Source organism: Papio anubis, chromosome 3 (genome assembly GCF_008728515.1).
Source record: "Papio anubis isolate 15944 chromosome 3, Panubis1.0, whole genome shotgun sequence".
Lineage (NCBI taxonomy): Eukaryota > Metazoa > Chordata > Mammalia > Primates > Cercopithecidae > Papio > Papio anubis.
Window position 1 is genome coordinate 142,352,128 of NC_044978.1, and position 25,033 is coordinate 142,377,160.

Here is a 25,033-nt window from a genome sequence, read left to right on the forward strand (position 1 = left end):
TAATGACATGTTAACAAGGTGAGATCTACAAAAAGTAGACAGAAGTCAGGAGTAAGAGAAAGGGTATCCTCAATATGCTGAAGGAAAAGACTGCCAAGTTGGACTTCTATACTCACTGAAAATTATCTTTCTAGATTCAAGATGACCTAAAAGCATTTCAGAAAATGAAAACTGATAAAAATTTTTAACAGCGTATTTACATTAAAGAAATTTTTTTTCTCACTAACACTCTGATTTATTTTTTATTTTTTATTATACTTTAAGTTCTGGTATATATGGGCAGAACGTGCAGGTTTGTTACATAGGCATACACGTGCCATGGTGGTTTGCTGCACCCATGAAACCGTCATCTACATTAGGTATTTCTCCTAATGTTATCGCTTCCGTAGCCCCCTACTCCCTGACAGGCCCTGGAGTGTGATGTTGCCCTCCTTGTGTCCATGTGTTCCCATTGTTCATCTCCCACTTATGAGTGAGAATATGCGGGTTTTGGTTTTCTGTTTCTGTGTTAGTTTGCTGAGAAGGATGGTTTCCAGCTTTATCCATGTCAGGTAAATAACAACAAAAAAATTATCCCACATGGAAACTTGACATGTAGGAAGAAAGGAAAAGTAATAAAAATGTAAATTTGTGAGTCAATTGAAATGAACGACAAACTTATAAAACAAAATAATGCCTTGTGAAATGTAAATTATGTAATTAAAATACATACCAACAATATCATACAGTGGATAAGTGGAGTTTAATTATGCTAGAAGAGGATAAAAGTACAGATTTTTTTTTAAGTTTTCTTTTTTTGAGAGTCAAGGATTCATGATGTAATCTGTAGCAGATATATATTTAAAAACCAACAGAATAAAAATAATTGAATAATGAAAACTACTCAATCATATAAAAATAGGAGATTGCAGAAATGAAAGAACTGAGATCAAAAGAAAACAGCATTCTCAGTCAACATTTAAATATATTGTCAATTTCATTAAATAAAAACACAACATGTACACAAATTAAAATGCAATGATTATGAAACCCAAAACATTCAAAAATTTTTTTAAAGAGAAACATATTAAAATAAATACAAAGAAAATTTAAAAACAAAAGCATAAAAAGCAATGTGTCATCTAAGTGACTAGCAAATGAATGCCGTTAGTATCTGGAAGATGTTAATATCAGAAAGTAGTTGAAAAGTTATTAATATCAAGCAGTTGAAAATTAATAATGGACAGTATTGTGATAAAACATTCAATTCAACAACAAGATACAACCGTTCTTAGTGTCTATGTACCTAATAATATAGACTCACATTTGAAAAACAAAAACTAAACAAATTGCTAGGCAATATAGACAAATCTATAATCCTAATCCTAATGGGAGATTTTAATCCCATTATCCATTTTTGATAGACTCCATAGCAAAGAAATCATTAAGCATATAGAAGCACTAAATTACATGATTAACAAATGTTAAAATACAGAATATTTGCTCTATATGTTTGACAGCATTCTCAAAACATATATTATAGAACAATGGACTCCAAAACTGTAGTATTGATACTCACAAGTATAATAAATTTGAAAATATTAAAGTCACAAGGAGCTGTTGCTGATTTAATAAAAGCAATAAAACTAGAAATCAGTTTTTTTAAACTTTAACAATTTTATATTTAAAAATCATATATATATTCATAAATTATGAAAATATAATCCTTAGTAAAACGAGTCAAAGGCAGAAAGTAGAAATTGGAAATATTTTAATTGAAAAATAATGAAAAGGATGAGAGTGAAGTTCATAGTCTCAAATTTACCTATTTGAAAAGATAAAAAATTAAAACACCAATGAGTTAATGTTAAGATATTAGAGACAGAACAGTAAAATAAATCCAAAAACTGTAGAAGAAAGTAAATAACAATAACTAAAACTAGAAAAAAATAAAATTTTAAAAATTCCCTACAGATACTCAACAAAGCCAAAGGTAAGCTCTCAGGAAAGTGTTATAACACAAGTAACCAATGTTAGGAATGAAAAAAAAAAGTCTTCGTTTCAGTTCTGTGAAAATAAAAAATATATATATTATATAACATAAAATAAAGCTACCAAGCTTTACCATTTACCAAAATAGATCCAAGAAGAAAAGAAAACGTGAATAGTTTTGAAACTATGGAAGAATATAAAATTATAATGTAAACATTTTACACAATGAAAGCTCCAACTTCACATGTCTTTACTGGCCCGTTCAATTAAAAGTCATGTCAATCTTACAGTAATTTTTTCAGAAAATACAAAAACTGAAAGACCTCTCAATTCGTTTCATGAAATAAGCATAAACTTGATACTAAACACCATAAATTATGTTATAAAAAAGGAAAAGTACAACAAGGAAAATTAAGATATGTAATAAAAAAGGAAATTGTTCAAAATCATTCTTGAACATTGTGGCAAAAATTGCAAAGTGTTATCAAACCAAATGTGAAAATGTACAAAGAGCACAACGCATTATGTTTAAGATTGTTTATTACTAAAATGCAAAGTTGATTTAATACTAGAAAATAAATAGTTCATTGATAAGACTAGAAAATTTTAAATTATTTTGATATAGAAAAGGCAACTAATAAAATTAAATATATCAATTTATGATAAAAAACTATTAATAAATGTTAGTTCTCAAATTGGTAAATTCACTGCAACCCAACAAAATCCTTAGTATTTTGTTTTTGTGTGTGGGACTTGACAAACAATTCTAAAATCTCTTCTGGGAATGCAAAAAGCCAAAAATAGCTCACGCACTCTTAAGGATCAAGATGGAAGAATTTGCTATACTAGAACGTATTTTATAGGATACAATAATTAACACATTTTGGAACTGGTGTGAGGATACACAAGAGAAGCAGAAGCAGAGGATACACAAAGAATGAAGCAGAAAAATGAGCCCAGAAAAAAATCCCATACCTATTTGGTCAATTCTTTTACAATAAAGTTAGCACTGCAACAGGGTTGGGAAAGGATTACTTTCAAAATAAATGATCCAGAATTCATCATTTATTGGGGATTCACATGTGGAAAACTAAAACCTAATCTCTACCTCATACCATACACAGTAAATCAATTCTGGATGGAATGATTACTAAATGTTAAAGTGTTTAAAACACGAACGCATTTAGAAGATAATAAAGAGAATATTTTTATAACCTCAACATAGGAAACCAAACTGGATATAAGAAGCATTAATCATTAAGGAAATTATATTAAATGTAACTACATAAAATGTAATCTATGAGAAAACAGAATGGCTGAAATTGCAAAAACTAACCAACATATAAGAGTGAATAAGAAAGTTAAGCTCAAACATTTCCATACTGCACTGGTGGTGGTGTAGTTGGTCTACCTTCTTCGGAAAATCTGCATATCCACTCACACCAAGATAACCAATGAAATGCCAGTGTGTGTGTTCTAGGAGGCATGTGCCAGTAAGTTTAGTGCAGCATTATTGGTAATAGTTAAAAATGCATGTAACGTCTTAAGAAATCAATAAGAAAATGAACAATTAATTTCTGGTATATTCATAAAATGGAAGACTATTCAGCAGTTAGAATGCATAAAATATCACTGCATGTAACAACATAGATAAATCCCACAAAAATTACATTGGGTTAAAAAAAAAAGTCACAAAATAACATATACAAAATGAATGTATTTTCTTTAGAAATGCATGCTTGGGAGGCTAAAAAAAAATAAATAAATAAAAAGGAAAAGCCAGAGAGCAATTACCACATAAGTCAGAATATGCTCTCCTCTAGGGCAGAAGGAGGCTGATATAACAGAGCAGGTACTGGTGGGAGCTACTGTGGTATGGGCAATGTTCATTTCTTGACCTGGGAGGTGGTTATACAATAGTTTGCTTTTTAATAATTATTTAAGCTGTACTTTAAATTTTAATTCACTTTTCTCTGTATTTTATCTTAAGCAATAAAATAGAAACAAAAAGCAATACATACTTATTTTAAAAATTTATATGATATGGAAATATAAAAACAAATGAAATTCTTCTGTAATTTCTGCCTTCACAACTACAAGTAAACATTGTAAAGAGTTAATTGTCTGGACTTGAAGAACTTTATATAAACAGACAAAAATGTAAATATAAATATATGTATAAATATGAATGCATATGTACATATACTTGTAGCTACGTGAATTCATATATATATATATGGATTAACACAATCTAAATATGCACCATTCTACATAGAAACATGTATTCAAAGAGGCAGCATAATATATGTCCATAAGCAGAGGTTCCTTCAAGGCCTTACATGATCTACCGAGAATACCTCTCTGCCATCTCTTATTCTTACCTCTTCATGCTGTGTTAACTACCTTGGCCTCCTTTGCCGTTTCTAGAACTTGTACTTCCACCGTAGTATTTTGCTTTAAATTGTTACTCAGCCTGGAATGCCACTCCCTCAGATGCCTGCTTGTCTGAATCTCTCACCCACTTAGGTATCAAATCTCATCTTCCTCATGAGGACCGTCGTCACCACTCTCTAATATTGTGACCTCTATCTCATTGCTGCCTTCATTTCTTATTTTCTTACTTGGCTGTTTCTATTTTCCTCCTTTTTTTCTAATATACTTTATAAAATTATTACCAATTATATTATTTATTATTTGACTTTTCCTACTAGAATGTAAATTCACAAAAGCTGGGCTATGTTTTATTCACTGATATCTCTCAACCACCCAGAATAGTCTCTAACCCATAGTAGATACTCCATGGTATTTGGATGAAGAAATCTCCCCTTTTAAAGAAAAAAAAAAATAGAGACTGGGCACGGTAGCTCATGCCTGTAATCCCAGCACTTTGGGAGGCTGAGGTGGGTGAATCATGAGGTCAGGAGTTCGAGACCAGCCTGGCCAACATGGCGAAATCCCGTCTCTACTAAAAATACAAAAAATTAGCTGGGCATGGTGGCAGATACCTGTAATCCCAGTTACTCAGGAGGCAGAAGAATCACTTGAACCCAAGAGGCAGAGGTTGCTGGGAGCCGAGATCACAGCCATTGCACTCCTGCATTCCAGCTGGGGCGACTGTGGGAGACTCCATCTCAAAAAAAAAAAAAAAAAAAAAAAAAGAAAAAAGAAAAAAGAAAAGAAAAGAAAAGAAAAGAAAAAATCAGATCATGTTATATAAAGCTAGTACTCTAACTTTGTTTTATTTACATCACAGACAGCTTTCTATGTTAGCACTTACAGATGTAAACTTTTAAGATTTTTAATATATATAGGTGCAAAATAACTTATTTATCTTTTTTTTCATTTGATGACATTTTGGTTATTTCCAATCTCTAAAAATCTTTGCAATTAATATCTTTTTACCCATATCTTTTAATTATTAAATTGCTTTTCGGAGCACACCAAGGGTCGGGCTGCTTATTCTTGAAATCCAATAATGAAATACAGATGAACTGAGAAAAAATACTTTATTTCTGTAACCGGGTACAGTGAGAATGTCTGGAAAACATTGCCAGACCAACTCAAAATTACAAAGTTTTCCAGAGTTTATATACCTTCTAAGATATATGTCTACATGTGAGTGTGCATGCATCTAAAGACATAAATGATTAACTTCTTCTAACCTATAACTAAGTTCTGAGTCCTGAAGACCTTCCTCTGAAGTATCAGTAAATTAATCTAGATGGGTCCAGGTGACAGAGGTGATTACCCTTATCTTGTCTCCTGCTAAATTATGGAGGTTTTAGGAGTTCCTCCAGACCCCTAATAAACTTGTTTGTGAAGGTTTGGGGAGTTACTTGAGACCCCCAATAAAACTTATTTAACCCTAAATGGGTCCTGCTAAGAATTCTTTTGTAATCTTGTCATCCTTCAAGGCCCAGGAAAGGCCTAGGCAAAACTCTTGGTGGGCTTTTATGACATTCCAACCTTTGTATAAGAACAATGACTCTTTCGGCTTTTAATATTTAACTTAACCACTCAGTCAGTGCTGAAATCGTTGTTACGGAGGCTTTGCCTGTTCAGTTTATAGTGAGACCTGGCCTGTCACAAAACTGTGTTCTCTAAAAGTGAAGTTGGTAAATCAAAACTACATATAACTTAACATTTGATGCATATTAGGAAAGTCCCTTCCAAAAGCTTATATAATAATTTATACTCTTACTAATTTTATGAGTGTTTATTACATTATAAACTACAATTTGTTTTCCATCTCTGTCTCTAGCAAAGTATCATAAATATGCTATTCTGTACTCTGGAAATTATCTCTTTGTTACATTGGTTTTGCAAGATCGGGAGGAGGTAGTGCAGTGTGGTAGATAGAAAGCACAAGCTTTGGAGTCAAATACAATTGGACTTCAATTCTGGATCTATAAATTGCTAGATTTGCTGGATCTATAATTTGCTCATTAAGCAAGTCTCTCAAATTCTCTGAGACACCATTCTGTGAACTGTAAAATGAGGAAACTAAAACCTCACCGAAGAAATTTCAAGACTTACAGAAGATATTTTGAACATGGCTAGTAACAGAATGCATAGCAAAAATAAGTATATGCAAATATATTTGCAATAAAAGAGAGAGTATTGTATTTACCAGCTGCACTAAAAATGACTTTTTCATTGGGTCTGGAGTGATCATTGTTTAGTTGCTTTCTTAGTCACAGATTTCTTCCTCCTTACCCCTCAGATTAGTAAAACTCAGATTAGTTCTTTGGTAATCCAATTCTCTTTTCCTATATGGCAGTCATTTGGATGGGAGTTAGCTCCACCTCAAGCTCCATGAATGCACACTGATGGACATAAGCAAAAGGTACAATCCCAATCTATGCTGCTACAGGCATGGGTTTGAGAATGAGCGTCACCCCAAGTCTAAGCTAATGACTATGCTCTGGTTACAGTTTTTGGTCCATCTTGGTCCAATCAAAGTGAAACTCTGAACTTTCATTTAATAGTTGTGGAAAACTACAATCTTGCTTCAAAAGTGTGAATGGGGAAAATCTGGAGCTATAATCTATTATGTTGGGAAACATTTTGCAATGAAGGAAGTCAACCACAGGGAGAAGCCAAAACAACAACAACAACAACAACAAAAACCCTAAGCCAGAAGAATTATTGAGAAATTGATTACTCTTCTTGTTAAAATGATAAGAAAAAGGAAACCCCTGTGTTTTCTAGCTCAGCTCTGTAGCTCTCTTTGTGTTTTCTCTCAGCTCTCACTTCTCCCCCACCTCACACACCCTAAGAAACCTCACTAAAGAGCAATTCCTTCTATTTAGCTCAATAATTCTTCCCTTGGAAACACAAGCAGCTCTCATGTTTCTCAATGGGGATATATTTTCCCTTCAGGTCCTCTGTCTGACTAAGGTAAAGTTACTGCAGCATCTTTGCTAGTCCAATGGAAGGAAGCCAGAGGGAGATGACTATTTGAACTAGTTTGGAATTTCAGAGCATAGCATATGATCAGGAAGATCACTTATGAAGAACTCTCGTATTCTCTGTGAATAAAAGAAGAATAATAGAGGCGGAAATGTATGGATTGCATAATATATACTCCTATGCTCTGTATTCAAATGGCACCCTGCAACTATTTTATGACATATGTGTTATTACTATTCCCAAGTTACATTTGGAGTGACTGAAATTTATAAAATTTAAATAACTTGCCAAAGGCCACACAGTTAGTGGTGAGAGATAAAGAAAGCATCATAGAAATTAGTTACTTGAGTTAACAAAATTTCTTAAATATTTGGGGAATATTTAAAAGCTATCGCTTTTCAGAACTCAATGATTCAGTTACATCTTTTTTTTTTTTCATTTACAATGAGAATAGTAACCAAGAATAATTATTTGCTATGTAGATATTTCCATCTTCTATTTCTCTTAGATTTCAGGGATAAGCCATGCCTTAGAACTGATATTACTCACTGAAGACAGGATTTGAAAGAAAACATCTTTTAAAAATAGACTTGTCCATTCTTAGAGTAAAAAGAGACTTCAGAAAGTTGATTGCAAGAAACTGTCGAGTAAGGAGTTGGAGTGAAAAATTAGACCATTTCAAGGCTCCTCCAGAATCATGTGTCTGCAACATCCTGCTGAAGACTCATTTATACAGAACTTTCCAGTTTATGTGCCTATTATCTCTACTGGCTAAGTGGTGTGAGAGCAGGACTATATCTTATTCAACATTTTATTCATGTAAGTTGCTAAGCGTCAGTAGTCAATACCTCTGTTGTATATCCATTATCTTTTTTGATTTTTAAAACAAATCTGTGATATATGTCACAGTAGGTTTCTTTCTTTTCTTTTCTTTTCTTTTTTTTTCTTTTTTTTTTTGTTGTTGTTGAAATGAGGACACTGAATTTCCCAAATCACCCAGTTATTGAATGAGAAAACCTAGGTTTTAGACCCAGGACTTATCACTTTAGGATCAGAATTCTTTCCACTATGCCAAATTTTTTCAATATTTAGGCAGACCTATCATAAGTAAATAAGCATACAGAATGAATATATTCAAATCAACTAGAAGTGACACTTGGGTTATCTATAGTAATGGAGAATGCATTGCTCAATTCCCCTACCCTCTTGTATTATGATAAAGTTTACTTACTATCATATCATTCATTTAGTCAATAAGAATTTTAAATCATCTTGTGCTTTAAGAACTTTGCTAGTATTGGTGCCAAAAAAAAAAAAAAAAAAAAAAATCAAGCTTTATTTCTTAGTGAAGAATAATCATAATGAAACTAACTTTTATTCCCTAAATGCAATGAGACTCCTGAAGTAGGCTTCTTCTCTGAGAGGGGTTAGTTGGTTTTCCAGACTTAAAATAATGAGCAATTCTTCTTCTGAAACAAGAATATATATATATATATTTCTTTTCCTGTAAATTCCAACAATACTTTGTATAATCTTAACGATTTTAATGGTTTTTCCAAGTCTCTTCCCACAAATATCTCAACTAAGAGATCAATATTCCTTCAATTAATGATCTTGGGACAACTGGATATTCACATTCAAAAGAATGAAATTGAACCCTACCTCACACCATATACAAACATTGACTCAAAATTGACCATAGACTTAAATGTCAGAGCAAAAACTATAAAAAGCTTAAAAGAAAACACTGGTGTAAATCTTTGTGACCTTGCTTTAGGCAATGGTTTCTTAGATACAGCACCAAAAACACAAGTGACAAAAGAAAATGAACAACAAAGAAGGGCTTAATTGAAATTGAATACTTTAATACTTCAAGAACACCATCAAGAAAGACAACCCACAAAATATGAAGAAATATTTGCAAAGCATATATCTGATAAGAAATGTGCATCCAGAATACATACAGAACATAAACAACTCTCAAATAAATAAGAAAATAATCTAATTTTAAAAGTCAGTGAAAAATCTGTACAGACATTTTCCTAAAGAGGTTATACAAATGGCACATAAGCACATAAAAATGTTGCTCAACATAATTAGTCATCAGGGAAATGCAAATCAAAACCACAATAAGATACCACTTCTCATACACTAGGATAGCTACAAAATAAGACAAACAATAACAAATATTTGTGAGAATGTGGATAAATTGAAATCCTCATATATCTGTGAAAGGAATGCAAAATGATGCAGCTGCTTAAGAAAGAGTCTGGCAAGTGCTGAAAAAGTTATATATAGGGTTACTGTATTATGTCATTCTACTGCCAGAGAGTATCAAATCTAATACAAGAGAATTGAAAACTTATGTCCACACAAAACTGTGTACACATATCTGCATAACAGTTTTATTTATAATAGCCACAAAGTAGAAACTCGCAAATATCCAACAACTGATAAATGCATTAAAAATGTGGTATATTTTTACAATGGAAATTATTCAACAACAAAAAAGAATACAATACTAATACATATTACAACATGGATGAATCCTAAAACATTTTGCTAAATGAAAGAAGCCAGTCACAAAAGACCACTTGCTGTACAATTCCATTTATATAAAATGTCCAGAAAAGAGAAGTCAATGGAAATCTAAGGTAGATTAATGGCTATGCAGAGCTAGGTCCCGGGATGTGGGCCTAATGGAAGAAAAACCACTGTTAGTGCCTATGGGTTTCTTTGGGGATGGTTGAAAATGTTCTAAAATTAGACAGTGGGGATGGTTGCACAACTTTCTAAATAGTGCATTGATGGGGGTTAATTTTATGATATGTGATTTATATCTCAATTAACATATTTAAAAATGAGAAATATTTGAATTGGCCTGGACCATTTAATTTGAACAAAGATTGTAATAAAATGTTGAGGTATAATTATAAATAAATTGTAAAGTCATTTTTAACATGGGTCCAACATATATAAAGTCATAATTATAATATTGCTATTTCTTAGTCCACTTGCTTTGAGGATTTGTTATTTGAAGGCAGTTAACTATCCTTCAAAAAAAGCAATCCACATCTTTTATAAAAATTTTTTCCATAATTAAAAAATTATAGCTTTAATTTGCTTCTTTCTAATTATTATTCATCAAATTATTGTATTCATCTCCCTGAAAATCTAGACAGCTAATTGGGCTTTGCTGCAGTGACACTTATTCATTCCCAGTATGATTTACTACATTGGAAAGAAAAAAAAGGTAAAACAAATAAGAAAACATTTTTTTAAGTAGACAGAAAACACAGTTTTTTACTTTTGTAAGAAATTAGAGTCTTCTTAATTTACTTTATTCTTTTACCATCCTCAATTAATATGTCTCTGAGGGCCGAGTGCGGTGGCTCATGTCTTTAATCCCAGCACTTTGGGGGGCCGAGGCAGGCAGATCACCTGAGGTCAGGAGTTCGAGACCAGCCTGGCCAACATGGTGAAACCCTGTCTCTACTAAAAATACAAAAAAAAAAAAATCACCTGGCCATGGTGGCGGTCACCTGTAATCCCAGCTACTCGGGAGGCTGAGGCAAGAGAACTGCTTGAACTTGGGAGTCGAAGGTTGCAGTGAGCCAAAACAGCGCCATTGCACTCCAGCCTGGGTGACAGAACAGGACTCAGTCTCAAAAACAAACAAACAAAACAAAACAAAACAAATATATATATATATATATATGTGTGTGTGTATATATATATATATATATATATATATATATGAGAGCTATCATATTATAAAGAAAGCAAAATCTGTGAGGGCAAGTAATTTACTCTTACCAACAGATTCAGATGTGCAACCCTCCTATGTATTCTTAAAAACTGATTAGAACTTTGTCCCTATAGGAAACACATCTCTAGCTCATGATATCCTTATTCTAAGAATTCTTCTCCCACCAGGCAGCTGTATGCATATACTGTGACCCCATCCTCCTGCCCATAGGTGATTGCCATGGGATACAAATTTGACATAAGCTGGCCTTCTAGAGAATTCCAATAAAGTGTGTTGTGTCATATTTCAATGTGAATCAAATATTTTTTGGATATACACTGTACAGGTTCTTAATGGTTCAGAGTGCATAACCAGATAAAAAGACCACTGGAGAAAGAAAAAAGAAGTCTATAGTGTTGGACTACTCTGCCATCTTCTTGACTCCCCAGTACCTGATATTTGTAGAATCTTTTCACTGTTCTGGAAGTTTGTATTCTTGAATGCAATAATAACTAGAGAGAATTAAGAAGGGGGATGCTCCAGATGTTCTTGCACATCCTCAAAATCTTCTAATCTTTTGATGACTTTACATCAGCATAATTTACCTTTATACTTCTGGGATCCATGGGAGGCCAAAGTGAGAGGAAAAGCAGAAACTATAAACAGACCATGGAGGAGGATATTCATTTTTGAGACATGAAAATGCTGAAAAAAGTGTAATGTGTTTATTTCAGACAAATGAGATGAAAGGCTTCATTGGAGCAGAACATTATTCACATTGGAGTAAACATTATTCATATGGTTTATAGTGCATTTGTGCTAATAAAGATATATAAAATTTATTTTTTTGAAAATATAATCACCATTTGCTTACGAATGCAAGGATAAAGAAGGCTTTTTGGGGACATGACCTTCTGAGAATTTGGAACACTTCTGAAAATGCAAGTCACTCAAAATACCTTGATTCCAGTAATAAAATATGTTCGTTTAATTACTTCTGCTATTTTTAAAAGTATACTTCTTTGACAATTGAGAAAACAAAAAATTGGACATCATTAACCTTGAATGCCTGAGGGCACAAGTTATTTATGCTTAGTGTAAAACAATTGAATCCAAGTTGAGACACTTGGGAACAATTATAGAACAAGCTGCTTATTTTCCACATCCTATGATGTCTTTTGGGAAAGCCATGACTTCCTTCTTAAAAACAAGACAAAACAGTCTCTACATTATTTTGGTCATCTAGTTTCATCTTTCATCTCACCTTTTCTTCACTGCCTTTGCATGCTCACCTCTGTTCATTAGCTGAAACTAATACATTTTTTTTTTCAGATGTAAACATAATCAGTTTCTCTGAAATATTTGATGTAGGCTTTCCTTCACTTGTCTTCCATAAACAAGTCTCTCATAGTTTTCTGTTCTGTTTCTTTTTATCTTTGTCTACTCCATATAATTTCTTTTCAATTCAGTTGAATTTATATTCTAGAAAGTTACCATTTTATGTGCCAAGCCATGTGTCAAGGTGTTGAGAACATTAAGATTAATAAGCAAGCCTTTCTCTGCAAGATAGTAAGTATCTCATTAGAGAGAGTAGGTTAACAGATAATTGTCCATGAGAGCACATAAAAGGGATGCTTCACCACAATTGATGGGGGCAGGAAAGGTGCTTCAGGGAAGATACTATGTGATCTGGATTCTCATGGGCAAATAGGAGTTCTCTATGTTGGGCAAATCTGTCCACCGTTGTCTATGTTTTTTTTCTTCCATGGCAATGGAGTTGTATTTGGGGTATTGTTGCCCAGCCAAAGGCTATCAATCCCAGCTGACTGGAGAGTGATAAGACTATGTGATTAAGCTCCTGCCAAAAAAAAAGTGAACAAAAGTCATTTGTGTCACTTCCAAGAATGGCCCATGAAATTTGGAAGTACAGTAAATCATCAATTAACAAGGTAGATAGGTCCTTGGAAATGGCAGGTTTTAATGAAACGACCTGTAAAGACACAAAGTCTACTGTAGGCTAATTGATGTCAACAAGAGTTTAATTCTTCTGGAATGTTTCTGGTCACAAAAATATTACCAAACTTCTAAAGATCAAAACTGCTAATGACCACTGAACTAAACAAGAGCTGTACATACATTTAAGAAAGATGAATAAAACAGGGTAATTTTTATCCAATTATTCTAGTTTAGGGTCATAAGTGGCCGCAGCCTCTTCTTGCAGCACAGAGTGCAAAGCTGGAATGACCCTGAACAGGGTGCCATCCATGGCAGGATGACTCCCACACACTCATACTCACACTGGGACTGTGTATACACCAGGATACCAGGATTAACCTATCATGCACATCTTTGGGATGTGGGAGGAAACTGGAAAGCCTTTTGAAAACCTACACAGACATAGGGAAGCCCTGCAAACTCCATACATACTGTGGCCTCATTTTAATGAAACAATGCTGAGAAAATTGATGTTATTTGAGGACCTGCTGTACACTCCTCCGCAACTTTCTACTTACCATGCACCAGAATAGTGACTATAATAGCAACCTTAATACCTATATGCTGATGGCAGTGACACCATTAGCTTTGAATTCTGAATAACTGTGCAGGGAAGAGCCCCATCTGTCCCCTTCCCGGTCCTGATACAACACCCACCCTGGACTATTATATAACGCCCCCTGCCAAAAAAAAAAAAAAAAGAGAGAGAGAGAAAGAAACCTTCTACCACATCTGAGTCATTAGATTATTTTTTGGTGTATTTTTTCTAGTAGTTAAGTCTATTCCAACTAACATACCATGCTATGGGATTAGGAAAGGCATTCCTGTCAAAGAGTGTGCCTCAAATAGTTAATTGTAACTTGGGCAGAGAATATGAAGAAAATATTAGCAAATAATGAGGTTGAATTGAGAGGAAAGCCCAAAGAATGACAGATCTTATGGACCCTGAAGAGAGGACAAATTCTGTACATTAAGAAATGTGAAGGCATTGCAGGATTTGATGACATAGAGTAAAATGACTTAGATTTGGATGTTATATGGATTGGAGGGTGACAGTGCAGTGGGAAGAAGACAGTTAAGAGCTACTGCAGAAATGCAGGTGAGAACTGATGAAACCTAAAGTGTTGTGATTGAGAATATGAGTTCTGGTATTAGATGCTTAGGGTTATTGGATCTTGGCTGTACCATGAACCATATGAATGACATTCTATAAAATAAAGGTAATTTGGAACTCTATTTTACAAAATTAATATTTGGGTTAAGTGTGATATTCTACATAAAATTGTTAGGAACAACCCTAAACAAATAGTAAGCACTACTGTTGCTACTGATACAATACTACTATTATTTTTAAGGCAGCAAGGATGGATAGGAGGACATTTTGAAGAAAGATTTTCCTGGTAAAATTGACAGGATTTGGAAGTCAGTCGAATTCATAGAGTGAGAAAGACTCAATAATTCTTCCCACAGTTCTAATTTAAGGATCAAAATAGATTTTGAAGCCATTTTAAAAGATTTTTTTAAAAACTTAAGAAGAAGAGAGATAGAGATAGAAATAGAGAGAGAGAGAGAGAGAGAGAGAAGCAAGAAAGAGTGACAAAAGAGAGCTGAATTGAATTTCTTCCATTTTCAGCAGTTGAATTTATGGATCATCTAAGAGAAAATATTCAGTAGTAAATTGAGTGTATTGTTCTGGCATCAAGAAGAGATATGTAAGCTGAAGGCTGATCAAAAATATTGGTGGTTGTTGAATTTTTCGAAGTGACTGTACACTAAGTAGAGGCTTTAGAAGCATTACCACTGAAGGAGAGTGATACCAGAGCTCCTCATTATTCATCTTGGTAATTGTGTTTTTGACTGCATTTTGTAGTTATAAGCCAGCTTCTATAATAACTTTCAAAACTTTCAATGGATTAACATAATAGATGACTCTTTTTTGTTTCTTTCTTACACAACAGTTCAGTACTGATTTCTTCATTTCTTGGTATTTTTCGTATATAAATGTACATCAATTCAGGAACACAGGCACTCTCTTTCTTATGGCCCCATTATCTCCTAGTGTCTTGGTTTCCTCTTCATCAAGGGGAAGGCAAATGAGACAATGGAATCAGCAAACATGAATTTTTAACTGCTTCGGCCTGGATGTGACTCTGCTATCTACTCAGTGTCACAAGAGGAGTTGAGAATTTGTTCCTTGAATGCACAACAGTGCCACCTCATGAAGTCTGTATTATGGAAGGCAGAGGGGTATCACAAATTTTGGTAGATGATTTACAATCGCTACTGCAGTCTTCCTCATTGACCAACAAAATATCCATGCACGTTCTTATTCTCACCCTTAGAAGGAATTCATCCATCTCAAAAAGAGGCAACTCAAAATTTCATCAAATTTCTATATCCCTTAATCTCTAGGTTATCCATTAACTCTGGTTATGGCTCATAGATTGCAGTCTAGCAACTAAAATACTGGCTATTGCCTCACCTTTCACATACACATCCACTATACAAAGATGGGGAAAAGAAAGATAAATCCATTTAAGAATTTGGAATAATGAGAAATATAATATAACAATGATGTAATCTTCCAGGGCAGGCACTTTGAAGACTAAGCACTTGGCAGTAAGGAAGTTTCTTGTTCTTGTAATCTGAGCAAACCTTCCTTTTTCATAGCCCTTCAAGCTGCTGGTTTCACCATCTGGAAAGTTCCTCCTGATTCATTATTTTCCTTGGGCACTTATGAATTGAGCTTTGTGGAGTACGACCTTTGCTTCCTTGTTTGTGGGATGCTCTCTGCCTGGCAAGTTTGTGTGACAAGGGTTATTTTACAAACATTTGCTTCTTTGGACCAAACTCATGGTTTCTCCCTCATCAATTCTTCCAATAAAAACTCAGTATGTTTTTGTTTCATTTGTTCTCTGACAGGAACCATAATCAAAATTATTTACCAAATATGAATATCTAGTCTGCCTTCTTTCTTTGCTAACTCTTCGCTATGGCTTTCTCCCCAACAAACCTTAGCAATGTGTTTATCTTGAGGTTATCTGAAATGGAGACTTATGTGGTTTGATGGTGTTTTATGTCAACTTGCTCAGTTATTCAATCAACTACCAATCCAGAGGTGTTTCTGCGAAGGGAATTTGTAAATTGATTTCAATTTAAATTAATATTTAAATTAATTCTAAATTAATATTAGTAAGATTATCATAGATAATGTGGATAAGACTGATTAGAGCAGAACTTAGATATACCTGAAGAAAAAATTCTGCCTGTGAACTACAGTATTAACCTTTGCTCAAGAATTGCAACTGGCCTTTTCTGAGGGCCTGCCCCATGAATTTTGAACTTGGCTCATCAGCTCTCATAATCTTGTCTCTTAATGTATTATCCTGCTGGATCTGGTTATCTGGTGAAACTTGATTGATAAAGGAAGGAATCATTCTTAGTCGAATCATTGTAAAACTGATATCTTCTACTTAAGTGACTTGGCTCAAAGTTTTTTTTTTCCTCTCAATTTTATTTATTACATTTTGAGGTCTACAAGGAATATCTTTAGTTTGTATATTTTTGCATAACAAAATACTGAAAAATGTAATGCCTTACAACAAATTTGATAACTTGAGGTCAAGAGTTCAAACCAACCTGGCCAACATGGCAAAACCTCATCTCTACTAAAAATACAAAAACTATCAGGCATGGTAGTGGGTGCCTGTAATCCCAGATACTGGGAAGGTTGGTTCAGGAGAATTGCTTGAACCCGGCAGGCAGAGGTTGCAGTGAGCCAAGATCACACCTTTGCACTCCAGCCTGGTTGACAGAGCAAAACAAAACAAAACAGTAATTTTATTTTGATCAGGATGTTATGGGCCAGAAATTCCTAAAGGGCTGAGCTGGCTATTCTGTCTCTGATGCATTTACTGCCAGCAGACGTGTCTGGGGCAGGGAAATCTACTACCAAGGTGGCTTCTCCACTTACGTAATTGGTACTTTAGTGCTCCATCATCTACCTCTTCCCAAAGGGTATCTCAGTCGGCAATTCTCCTTGTGTGAACTGGGATTCTGATGACATAGTGTTCTTAGAGTAGCTGTATTTCTTATATGGCTACAGCCATTAACAGGTAGGCAGAAAAAGCTATCAAAGATTTTAAGCCTGTGCCAGGAAATGGCACACAGTGACTTCTGCCATTTGCTGTTGGGCGAAGTCATCTCAAGGCCCATCCAAACAGATTCAAGAGGGTGAAGAAACAATCTCCACATCTTCACTGGGAGTAGCACAGTGACATCACAGAAGAGTATATGGGGCTAGATGATATTGTTAGTAACATTTTTGGACAATATAATTTTACATATCTACTTTTTCACACTTACTAGGTACCTAGCTTTTGAGCTCAGTTTTTCAATCACTTCTGCTTTTAAACTAATTATCTCTCATAATATGCTATGTACAGTTATAAAAACCAATTCAGACTACTAACAAAATGGCTTTTCCATTTCTTCATCATGAACCACTTATTCTAAATGGGCATTTTTAAGTCAAGAAAAAGATAAGCTATTCACTAAGTGGTATTGGGACCATTGGCTCTTCACAGGAAAACTGATAAAATTAAATTTAATTATTTCATACCACACACATAAATTAATTAATTTTACAATTAATTAGTTAAAAAAAAGAAAAAGGAAAAGTGGCTCTACCACAAGTAGAAGGGGAAAGGTTTAAAAAGGTACAAATTGTAAGAGTTATGGATTAAACTCTATTAAAATTCGCAAAATATATGAAACATAAACAAAATGATACATGATTTTAAAAAAACCCGTGAAAAACTGAAAGGATATATTTGTAGCAAACAAATAATTTATATTTGGAATTTGTTAAAATGCTTATATATAAATGAAAAAGAGATTAACAATTCAAAAGATAATCAAGAATAACATGAAGCTAGTCAAGTTTTAGGAGAAAAAAACCCAAAAGATTCCTACACTTTAATAACAAAAGAAATAATCATTTTTTTAAAAATTCACACATATCTGAATGAAAAAAATGTCTGAGAGTATAGTTTTTGAAAGAATCTGAAACAAGCTGCAAATTCTAAAATCTGCTGGAGAAAATATAGTTTCATAAGATAACAATTTATAGTCTTACTGAAAACAGAAATATATGTTCACTAGATCTAGCAATTTTTATTACATATAATACTTTTCGTAAACATTTACAAAGATACACTTGCTTTGACACAATAAATAAGGCATGTACCTGAAAAATAAACCATCGAATGAAAAAAACAAGTATTAAAACATAGAAAACAATATAAAAACACTGTTAATGGACACATACTTGTTTATGCAGTATAACAGCTGGGTTTATATTCTGGTTCCAGCATTTACTATGTATGTGACTTTACAAAATTTATATAAGCTCTCTGTGCCTTAGTTTTCTCATGTTCAAAACCAGTTGTTTTGATAATTATATTATCTAAGAAAAGTCCCTGTTATATAGTAGGTTCTCAACAAATATAAAAAAGTAATTATTCTTTTATCCTTCTCCTCCTTCTCTTCCTCCTAATTATCCTTTTTCTTATTGCTAAAATATAGACTAAAAAATATACACCAATTTATGATAGTGCTTATCTGTGGAGATGAAGATGAGACCAGGAAAAAATTATAAATGGGGCTTGAACTTTATCAGGAATATTTGTTTCATTTATCTAAATCTATAAAACAAATTTAACAAACTATTAATATTAATTTATTCTATGTAGTGGGGCAAGGATATTTGTATATTATTCTCTAAACTTATTTGTACCGGTCAGGCATGGTGGTTCACATCTGTAATCGCAGCACTTTGGGAACCTGAAGTGAGAGGATTACTTGAGCCCAAGAGTTTGAGACCAACCTGGGCAACCTAGTGAGATCCCATCTCTACAAACCATGAAAAAAAATTAGCCAGGCGTAAAGGTGCGTGCCTATAGTCCCAGCTTCTCAAGAGACTGAGGCAGGTGGATTGCTTGAGCTTGCAAGATTGAGGCTGCAGTAACTTGTGATCACAGCGCTGGGTGACAGTGTCATTCCAGCCTGGGTGACAGCAAGACCTTGTCTTCCAAAATAAAAATAAATAAATAAATAAACCTGTCTGTTCAAAGCAATTACATCAAAATATGACGAAGCATCTCAACATTTTAAATATTAGTTTCACATTGGCTGTGTTTTACAACAGTGAATAAATCGGTAAGAAAATGAACTTTAGCAGATTACTAATAAAAAAGATTGGCAAAAAGAGCATCCCTGTTTCCTGTTAGCCAATTGAACAGGGTTAATCGTGAGTCTGTGAATACAGTATTACATATGGTATGAAATACATTTTGTTGAAGCAAGGTTGAGAGTATCCAGTCAGGCTTGTTGGAGAAGGCCTGAAGTTAGCATTTTTAGAAGGAAAACAGTGTGACATTTGTCCCCGAGTGCCCTTTAAAGAATTAAAATAGCATAGATAGAGGTACTTGCTCACATCAGCAAGAAAGGCAGAGCCAAGCCAGATGGGCCCATCAGTCCTGCAAGGGACATTCATTTACTCTGTTTTAAGGTGGGGGTTCTACATTCTGGAATTTAATGAACAACCCTGATTTTAATGAACTTGTCCTATTCTCTCTGTAAATACAATTTCATTACAGGCTGGTTGTCCCAACTTTTGGTTTCAAAACCATCAATGAAGTGTCTATCATGAAGTTCACAGTGGCAAAATGGTTTATTAAGATTGTATTGCAAGCTGATTATTTTCTCAGTCCTTAGAAAACACATTTGGGGGTGATTGCTCTTTTGAAAGAGTAAATTATATTGCTAAGTTGTTGAAGAAATATAGCCTCCATTCTCATCTTAAATGTTACCTCACTTTATATACTGGGATGACCCTGAGGCATTCTAAGCCCTTTCACTGTTTACCAGGAAGGAAATAAGTGGATGTTACTCTAATGGGAGGAATGGGGTGGTTGAGTTTATTTTCATTTGCATTTCTTACAACCTTTATTTTAAAACATTTGATCAGCTCTAATTATATAGTGTATTTAGCATGTCAATCAGAAAGAATTTTAGCTTGCTAAGTAGAGTAAGAAATTAATGAAAATATCTAATATTCTTAACATTCATCCAAATGAAATAGGAACATGTGTGTTCTGAAATGCAAGGGAAACATATATATATTATATATAAAACAAGTACACTATATATAAAAAACAAGTACACTATATATAAAAAACACATATGTTATATATAATATATGTTTTATGTATAATTGGAGTTGATCAAATGTTTTATGTATTATATAATTTATGTATATAATATATAGATATATGTATATATTATATGTGAGAACCATATTATATAGTATATATAGGTTTCATATGTACTATATAGGACACATATATATGTTGGTTTCTTTTTTTTTTTTTTTGAGACAGAGCCTCGCTCTGTCGCCCAGGCTGGAGTGCAGTGGTGCAATCTCCGCTCACTGCAAGCTCCGCCTCCCGGGTTCACGCCATTCTCCTGCCTCAGCCTCCTGAGTAGCTGGAATTACAGGCGCCCGCCACCGCGCCCAGCTAATTTTTTGTATTTTTAGTAGAGACGGGGTTTCACCGTGGTCTCGATCTCCTGACCTTGTGATCCGCCCGCCTCGAAGTCCCAAAGTGCTGGGATTACAGGTGTGAGCCACCGCGCCTGGCCTATATGTTGGTTTCTTATATATGAAAGAAACATGGGCTTCCAAACCAACCCAGCCAATGCATAGAAAAGAAATTAGGACTAGAGACTACATTTTTTTTAATGAATGAAAGCTTTCAATAAAAAAAAATAATTTAAAAAATCTAAAAGAAGCAATTTTAGCCACGGGAATTACATAGAATAAGTAGAGATTTTACAATGATATTCATCAAAAAGAGATACTAGAGAGTAAATAAATGAGAGACATGAAATTAATATTGGCTCTACGATGTTTAAGACCTATTTAATTATCTTTTATGTTTATCTTTAAAAGACATTTAAAGAATAAATTATGGCACAAAGTAACCATGTTAAAATAATAAATATATATGAAAAACAGAAACTTACTTTAAAGGGAAAAGCACATAAATCTTAAAGTTTATTCAAAGAAGATAAAAGCTGGACAGTGAAAAGATCAATGTACTTTTAAAAATGAACTGTCATAATAATTTAGCAGTAGGAGTTATGAATTGAAGTAGGTAAGAATTATGCTAATGGAAAAATGAAAAACTTCCAGAAGGTACCAAAATAAATATAGTATAATGAGAGAAATATTTCTACATTCTAGAGACCAATAGAAGTATAAATATTCAGTAACACAAATACTAAAATAAAAAAATCCTCTGAAACGCCAATTTTTTAAACATTGTATAATTTAATAGAGTAAAAATTACACAGTATTTGGATTTCTTTAATCTTTTTGATACAAGAAATGGCATTTTAACTTTATTTTAAGTCTAAGGAGGATTACAGCACAGGCTATCAATTTAGCTGAAGGCTGTAAATTGAAAATAAGGTGAATAATGAGAGAAGAGTCTAGTTATGTTTTGAGGACCTAAATTGCTTAAAATTGATTAAATTACATGAGACTACAACGTCTTACTTGGCAAAATGATAAACAAGAACTGATTTACCATTCTTGAATTATTATTTGGAAATGCAAAATCGAGGGGACACAGCTCTAGTAACCTAGCTGATGAGGGAAACCATCAGAGTAAGAGGAGCTGCTTTATGATGCATCATTTCTCTTCTTTCCTCTTAAAGATGAATCATATTCTAATTTGAGAGACTGGGTGCTACTGGCTTCAGCAGGAGGCATAAGAGGAAATAAAATCCTTTAAAAGAAATGACTCCACTAATTGCTAAGAAGAGGTGAAGTTAGAATAGATACAAAATAGAGGGGCTACTTGATATTGAGAGTGGGTAAAAAAGAAAAAAAATAAAAAGACCTCATGTATTATATGTAATGGAAATGGATATAAAAATCAATATCAGTTATTTGGTGAGTCTTCAACTCCATACACAATTCAGTTTAGCCAACTTTTATCATGGATGTGACACTGCATGGCTGGGCCATGGGATTGCTTCAAAGAGCTAGTAGTCTAAAATAAGACACACAAATAAAAATGACCATACAGAATACAGTAGGTTAAGAAACTGTGAAATGAACCAGATGAGAAAGAACACAGAATAGAAAGGATTATAGCAAATTTAGAGTACAGATACCTCTAAAAGGAATACCTGCTACTCAGGATCTAATTGTTACCAAGAAGTGATATTGACCCAGAGGTGTTAATAGTCTTCTCTTATACTCTTTTCTCCTCCTTTCTTTGCCCCATGCTTTCCCTCTCATCATTCCCTTTCCTTCTACTTTCCCATCCATTCATTCCCTTCTCTTCCACCCCTACCTTCTCCTATTTTTTTTTTTTTTTTTACTTTTTCTCTTCTCTTCCTTTTTGTTTGCATTTTCTTCAGTAGAAGTCAGAAAGACTGATTCTATGCAGCCTCCCAATTTTCAATGCTACCAACTAACTACAAGAAAACAAACACTGGAAGGCCATACAAAACATGTATGTAGGAGCAGACATAATCCATGTACTGCCATTTTCAAACCCTGTTCTAAATAGTTTAATTGCCACTGATGGCAGTGGTGGCCTGTATGGAGTGGCTGCTGCCATCATGCTGGCTGCAGCAGGGAGGCGCTGCCATGGCTGCACATTCTGCAGAGCTGGAGGGAGCTGAGGACAAGTGGGAGCACTGCCCCTTCTGGGTTGGTGAAGCAGAAGCTCTTCAGGTGCAGCTTCAACTGCCCAAGTCATGACTGCAGACCTGGGCTTCCCACTCCACAGAGCAGGCAGGAGCCCCACCCTTCCAGACGCAGCTGCAGCTGCTCAAACCATGGCTGCAGACCTGGGCCTCCTGCTCCGTGAAGCAGGTAGGAGCCCCGCCCCACTGGGTATAACTGCAGCTGCTCAAACTGTGCCGCGGACCAGCACTCTTTGGGGCCCTGGAACGTCCCTGCCCTCGCAAGCTCAGAAATGTCTGCTCTCACTGGCTGGTCTCTCTCCACTGTCAGCACCCACTCAGATCTCAAAGCAGTCAGCACCGAGCCTGGGCACTGTCACAGCCTGGCTGAGTGTGCAGATGCTTGAAGCAGTGCTGACACACCAGTGCCTTGATGCGTCTGGCCCCTCCTGACTTTGGGTGCCCATGGATATAGGAGGGAAGGTGATGGGGGCTCAGGGCAGCTCAGTGCTGGCCTTGGCACCTACAGCCTGGGCACTGTGAATGGCAGCAAGAGGCAGATACGTCTCTGGGCAGAAGGGGGTGGGTCCCTATTGAGGCTCCACTTTTAGACCAGGGAGGGCCTGAAGGCTGGGAACCACAGCTCTTCTGTGGGCTGCCAGTCCCACAGACCAGAGTGGGAATTTGCGGCGCCTTTTCCAGGCCCAGCCATGGCAGCCCATGGACCAGTTGGTGCACCTGTTCTACCCTTTGAGGACCATAAAAGCTCACTGAGCAGATGTTGGGAAGACCAGCTGCAGAGAGGAGCTACCCACTCCAGGGTCTCCTTTCTGCTGACAGCTACAGATGTTGGGACCATCAGCTGCAGAGAAGAGCCATTCACTCTAGGGCCTCCTCTCTGCTGACAGCTGCAGAGATGACAGAACTACCTGCCTGCAGAGGTGAGCCACCCGCTCTAGGACATTCATTTCTGCCTAGAGCTGCAGATGATAGGAGAACCAGCTGCAGAGAGGAGCTGCCCTCTTTGCTGAGAACTGAACACTTGTTGGGACAACCTGCCTGCAAAGAGGAACTACCCTCTCTGTGAGGAGCTGAACACTCCTCAGGACACACTGGCTACAGAGAAGAGCTGCTCACTACGGGACTCCTCTGAGCTGTTCTATTACTCAATAAAGCTCCTCTTTGTCTTGGTCACCCTCAACTTGTCTGCATACGTCATTCTTCCTGGTCACAGGGGAAGAACTTGGGACCCTCCAAATGGTGAGGCTAAAAGATCTGTAATACAAACAGGACCGAAACATGTCCCTTGCTTGCCACATTGAAGGCTAAAAGAAGGAGAGAAGAGCGGCAGCCCTTTGGGGATCCCAGACCTGGGAGCTCCCTGAGCCAGGACTGTGCCTCCCTCTTTGGGACCCCGCAGTTCCTGGCATCTCTAAGCTTCTGGGTGCCACTACATACCCCAGTGCCAGCCAGCGAAGCTGCTTGCAGGGCTCCTGGTCCAACTACAGCTTTGCAGAGAGCCAGCACCCATGCCGGCACCTGGAGCTGCCTGCCCCACAGCAGCAGCTAGTGTGCCTGACTGCACAGTGGCCAGACCCCACGCTCACTCACACACCCCTAGCTCTTCCATGCCTGACTCAGTCTCCCTTGGAGGTATGAGATACAGGCCAGTAGTGTGTGCCAAGCACAGCCTGCCAGGCCAAGTGGGTAGAATGAGCCCAGTGGGCCTGAGCAAAACTCGAGCAAATGTGCCACTGGCCACAGACGTTTTTGGACAGAAAAGTGACACCCCAAGGATCCTACAACACCACCATTTAAATTAGGTAATTACTTTTGGATTGAGGACAATTCAAAACATTGCTGGTGAATTGCTTGTTCTGAGACAAATAAATGTTAATGAAGTGGAATGGAGACAATCTATAGAAGCCGATTTCTCTCTGCATTCTCTGATGGATGACTTAGAGAATGGTACTTACGGTAGGTTTATCTGTTAATAGTGTTTTACTTCACTGACCACTAACAAAATAACATGGTCTTTTCTTATTACCATTACTTAATTTAGTATGCGGCTGTAAATTGGGAATTGTCACAGATATATGATTAAGAGAATAAAGAAATTATTCAGAAGATGTCCAGATATTT